This window comes from Pieris brassicae, chromosome 2, assembly GCF_905147105.1.
Source record: "Pieris brassicae chromosome 2, ilPieBrab1.1, whole genome shotgun sequence".
In the NCBI taxonomy this organism is placed as follows: domain Eukaryota; kingdom Metazoa; phylum Arthropoda; class Insecta; order Lepidoptera; family Pieridae; genus Pieris; species Pieris brassicae.
In genome coordinates, this window is record NC_059666.1 from 22,532,853 (window position 1) to 22,539,105 (window position 6,253).

Sequence of the window (6,253 nt, forward strand, 5' to 3'; positions counted from 1 at the left end):
TTGATATTTTAATGCTTTAATAATTAAACTATGAGTAAAACGAGCAAGGTAACAAACTGCTAAAAAATGTGATATATTTTGAAATTTATTTATTTATAAGTTCTAAAACAACGTGTATGCATAAAATTATATAAGAGAATTTGACATCACAAATTTTACACACATACACATCAATTATATTAGAACAAGAGAAAAATTAAACAAGCATTAATTAATTTGTTGATGAGTGCCGGAAAAAACTTGTGTCTGAAATCGAAACTCTTTTACGTGGAGTCTCGGGCTGGGGTAGACTAAATCTAGTCCAATTTAACCCCAAGAAGACACAAGTCTGCGCGTTTTCCGCTAAAAAAACTCCCTTTGTCGCTACTCCCCTCTTTGAAGGCACTCTCCTTAAAGCCTCAGCCATCATCGGAATATTGGGCGTTGACATATCGAATAACGTCCAGTTTCGCGGTCATTTGGAAGGGAAGGCTAAATTAGCCTCCAAAAAGCTTGGTGTGCTCAGCTCATAACTATCATTAAAAAGAAACTTACACCTCATTAAGAGCATGATAAATAAGTAGAGTGTTATGAAATATATCTATTTACTGGACCTATAAAGTAACAGATAAGCTAGCCGTAGGCACGTATAGAAGACTTCTAGGATTTTTTTTATAATCCTACAGCTAAATAATAAAAGTATACATAATAACAAATAATTACACTTAAAATATAGCCCGAGATTGAATACATAATACTTACTATATTCAATACATTTAACTAAGTGATACCAAATTTGGCTGTGTTGTGTTATGGTGTAAAAGTCAGAGTAAGTACGTGAAGAAAGATTACAAAGAAAGGAAATTTGCAAAGACGTACCTAATATATATGGCTGTGTTGTCATACCCTAAAACGCGTTAGCATAGTTATTCCGACCGCTGAGGATATATACACCTTCGTGACCTTAGTTTTTGAGTGGTTAACACGCCTAGAACTATTACCAAGAAAGAATCATGATCAATGAAATAGAGACACAATATTTGTTGTATTTTTCTCAGTTATGCTTAAGAGCCAGAAAGCACGAAGCGTGTGTCCAACCGCTGTATCCGAGTCTATGTTTAGAACTGACCAAATCCGTCTCATCACGGTTGCGTATTGGAATATCGCATCTGAACGCAGTACAAATAAACACGAGCGTAAACCGTGCTGTCTGGACAGGCTGGTCTGGTCTCATCAGAACCAATTTTTATATACGCAAGGACAACAAAGCAGAGTTAAACTTTCACTATAACACTTAACTGTTAATTTCCTCTGTTCAGACATTCAGTATTATTACCACGCAACAAGGGAGGGAGTGTCTGGGGCTGCGAAGATTGGATTAGGTACTAAGTGTGTGTTAATCTGCCCCTTACGTTATAAGATTAAATTACGTTATCAAATTACTATTATACGCTTTCTTGTTCTAAAATAGAAAGGATGTATGTTCATAGACTGTCTAACTTTTTGGCTGTCCTAGATCCTCGTTTCCGTATGTTTTTTTTAATAAATCGTGATTTAATCCCTTGTTAAATATCTGTGTGTAATACAGGTTACTAATCTGTTGAAATAAAACATTTTTAAGTACATATATCTAATAATCAAAGCCTTTTCAATCAAATATTTCATACAGTATCTCCGAAGCAATTCTTTAAAAGCAACGGCAACATATTTGCGAGCCTTCTGGCAATGCCAGTGTTTATCGGCGGATTTAATGTTGGGTGAGGGAGGTTGCATAAGGGATTTTTTTTGAGGTTTGATACTTTCTAAAACATCATCGTCCTCATATAAAGACATCATCATCATCAATGGATATACAGCCCCTTGAGGGCCTTAGCCTCCTCAAATACACTTCACCATCGCAATCTATCCAGTCGTTCCCGCGTCTAACTTCAAACCCCTTTTGTTTCAAGGTCCTTGACAACTCCATCTAACCAAAGCAGACTCGGTCTACCGGGTTTTATCTTGCCATCAGTGCATATGTCCAAAACACTTGGTCCTATATAAACACAATGCCTTTAATAAAGAATAAACCTACTCTTTAATTATTTAACCCACGTCATCCCCGCAGCTTTGTTTACGATTAAACAATTATATTAACAATATTATTAACGTTCAAACGCTGTCACCTACAGCCGTTTATTCGGTACCAAGTAATAATAGTAATAAATATTCATAAGCGAGGAAGAGGAAAATCAATATGCGTTCATTAGTAGCCGGCTTTGCGACTTGCCATTTACATCTGAATCCCGGTCTTACATTCTTTGTCTTGGAGTTTAGGTGCTTTGTTCGAATTAATGGACTTATAAATGAAAAACGATTGACATTGTTTAATAATAATGATGTCAAGAATTGACAAAATATGAAATGCTGACATTCGTAACAAAACAAATGCAAGTACAGTACTAAGGCTGTACAAAATGGAAACAACAAAATGGACCGGACCTAATGGAAAGAGATGTATAGGACAAAAGAAAAGATGAACAGATGTCGTAATAGAACTAGCGGGGAGAAACTGATGAATGTAGTTCAAGACAAAAAGAAATTGAAAAATTTGAAGGAGGCGTTAACTCTAAAAAGGGGCATACAATTACTAGTACACTAAATAAAGCTAACTTTAAATATTAGATCTTATACTAACACAACTCTAATCAAAAAAAATAATTTAAACAATATATATTGTTGTATGGATTTATTAATAAAGCTTTAATTATAATAATAATCCGTCTAAGTATTGTGTTTTTTTTTCCTTTTATAGGCAAAAGGGCTTGTCTCTCAACTTTAAAGTTTACCGTACGAGCATATGCTTGAGGCGTGGCTTTCATGCATATGGTACGCTGCCTCCTTTTTAATTAGATAGTCCACTGCAAACAAGGTGATAACTTCGTAACGGACTGTCATGGACCAAATCAAATCAGAATATCTATTTATTGGTGTAAATAACATTGTGTAACCTATATATATATGAAAGTAAATAAATAATGCTTTTTAATTTACATTTACTGCCAAACGGACGAAAAGAACTAGCAATAAACTGTCCGCCACTCTCTTAGCCAATTTTTATTATTTTTCAAAATGTTTGTAAGCCGCAACCAAGACCGCTACCAATTGATCAGAAAGCCATCTGGCTTACAAGTGCGTTGCTTGCAAGTTCAGTCAGTTCCTTTCACAAAGATACTTTTAAAAAGCAGGCTGCGATCTCCATAAATGATCTACGCTTCCAATCAGCAAAGTTGGTTTTAGTGTAAAACAAAAAACTTTAAGTTTCTTAAAGATGTAAGTCAAATATATTATGTTTTTTTCACTTACTGGATATTTTAATAACATATATATATATATATATAAAAGCAACTTATAAATTTACTCGACGTTTCAAAACCTTTCAAATCAAAGCACACGATAACCGAGAGAAATATAAATAAACATTTATCAAAGTCTTAATTATGAACAAACCATTAAATAGGCGACATATTGTGAAAAAAAAATATAAAAAGGAAACCAAAATTGTTTCCGCCCGGGATCGAACCGGGGGCCTTCTGCGTGTTAGGCAGATGTGATAACCGCTACACCACGGAAACGATATTTGTTTAAACATAATAATGAAACTTAAAAGACACACGTCTTAATTACCGAGGTCAGTAGCTGATTAAAACACTTGATAAACCGGTATTGTCTGACCAGTAATAAAGATAATATCAGATTTAAACGACTTTCATTATTGGAATATTAAGAAGAATTTATTTATTTTTACGACTCAGTTTCCAATGTTTTCCTTTAGCACTTGCTTATTTTCTTCTATTGTATCTTATGACAATGACCTGATTATACGTGTTCCGGTCCGGTGGTGGAGAACCTGGCTATCTGTCACTCAGGTCTCCTGTTACAAAGACCAGTCTCTCACATACACTTCCAAATGTTATCATTTTAGTTTAATCAAAATAATCTTCTATGTTTTTTTTTTTTTTTTATAAAATAGGGGGCAAACGGGCAGGAGGCTCACCTGATGTTAAGTGATACCGCCGCCCATGGACACTCTCAATGCCAGAGGGCTCGCGAGTGCGTTGTACATGTGAGAGAAGAAATAAAGATTATTATTATTAATTTAAGTAGATTTACCACTACACACAATAATAAATCGTTTCAATTCGACATAGTAAAAACATAATTTATAATATGATACACAAAATTGTGTTTGTGTATACTACAAATACATATATAATTTTCACGCATCAACATGTGATTCACATAACTCGACGTTTCGAGGAATGCTTTATAGAAGTCGTTATAGTAGCAGTATAGACAGTATTTTTACAAAATTCGTTTAACTTGCGTATATATAATAAAGAATAATATTTACGTATACAGTAATTCTTACTTAATAAAGAATTACTGTATACGTAAATATTGTTTCATAAAACTTAAATCTGTACGCAAATATATATTACTTGGAAGTACTACTACTGACTTGGAAGTACCAAGTCTTCCTCAAAACCATTTCTTCATAACTTATTTAAAAATATGTTAGAATTGTGTGCATACATTAAAAAAATAATAAATGTACGAAATGATAAGTTCTGGTCATTTGATTTATCGTCCAAGGAATTATTCAAGCCACAACCTAGCAAGGCCGTTTTATAGAATTCATTTAGGCTTTACGTAGGGACGTGTGGAAGTGTGCCGAGAAGATAACGTTAATAACGGCTATTCTTTTGATATATTGCAACTAGGGATTTTCCCTGAATCTCTCCTATTCAGAATGCTTTGTGTTCTGTGTAAAATGTATGAATGGGTTTTTAATCAAATTCGTTCGTGATATTACCGCCTTTTGTTATCTATCTTGAACTGAGACTCGATAAAAAAAAACTTGTATTGTAACAGTTTAAAAATTAAGAACTTTCGTCAGTACAAACTACAAAGATGCAAGAAACGAAGAAGGTATCAAGAAGACACTTCTTCCTTGTGTCTTTATACTTCCGTGTAACATAATTGTTTGGCTTAAAAGCTTTTCCAAAACACACGCCACTTAGAATATTTAAAAAAATATATTTTCTTTTAGTAACGTTTGTGAAGTATTGAATTGATCCCATGCGCGCTATTAGTATATGTTCATAAGGTCAGAAAAAGTTTCGAAACTGAAGGATCTTATACTTATTATTCTAATCACACCTATTTTCAATATAACATGGTAGGTGTCTTCTTATATGACCTTTACTGATTAATATACATTACAATTACAACATAAGACCAACATTTCTGTCGGAAACATATTGGATTGTAAGGGGAGGGCACACACAACGATTTTAGTCATTTATTTAGTAAATCTTTTAATATATGTAGTAACTATTCTATTTTTTATACATATCAATCTCGTCTAATATGTTATAAGCAGTAAATAATAAAACATATTAACATCCTAAATATAAAAAGAATGTTTGAATCATGTACTTTTATTGCATGAAGTAATTCTAACTCCAAGGGAAAAGCAAATATAATAATGATCATTGTTCAAGCCTTTTATTAATATAGGCGCGGTACATAAAGGTTTATGAAGGTCTAAAGGAAAAGGCGTAGCAAGTGGTCTTAATTCGAGCATGTACTCAGAATATTGGTGAAAGGAGAATTATACAAATGGGACAAATGTGATTCGCTTTGTTGAAAATTGTTTTATTTGACCTTCTGTTCCCTATTGTTGTAAGCTATACCATTGTTGAAAAGAGTGTCCATGGAGTTTCTTGCCGGTTCTTCTCCATGAGACCCACTTTTTGGAACCGTGCAACTGGACGTTTCATAAGAGCCTGCAAAGGCCTATTTGAAATAAAAACTTTTGATTTTGATGATGATTTTATATATATATTCTGTTCTTTTGCCGCAAAGCCTGGAGGCTATTTCTCCAAATTTCGAGCTATAATGTCGCTTGATAATTCCAAATACGTTTTATCTTTATTTCCCTGTGATATATTCTTATACGCCTAGCGATTAAACGAGCATGCCTTAAGCCTCTGGTAGTGCGGTTGGATCCCGACTACACCAATCAGGTCAGTGTTTTAGGTCTAGACATCAGATTTATGTATCTGTTTCATGATTATTTATTTTTGGTCAACCCGTGCCTACACATGCCGTCGATTTTCGGTCTAAGATAGGCCGGTTTCCTTCTCGATATTTTCCTTCACCATTCGAGCAAATGTTAAATGCGCACATAGACTGAAAGTGTATTGGTGCACAGCCAGGGATCCGGCCT

General features: G+C 34.0%; 1 non-coding gene across 1 annotated transcript; it reads right to left on the reverse strand.

Annotated features, from left to right (window-relative positions):
- Positions 1-3,520: 3,520 nt before the first annotated feature.
- Positions 3,521-3,593, reverse strand: Trnav-aac. Its single transcript has one exon. It is a non-coding gene; the product is annotated as a tRNA-Val (tRNA).
- Between the last annotated feature and the right edge of the window lie 2,660 nt (positions 3,594-6,253).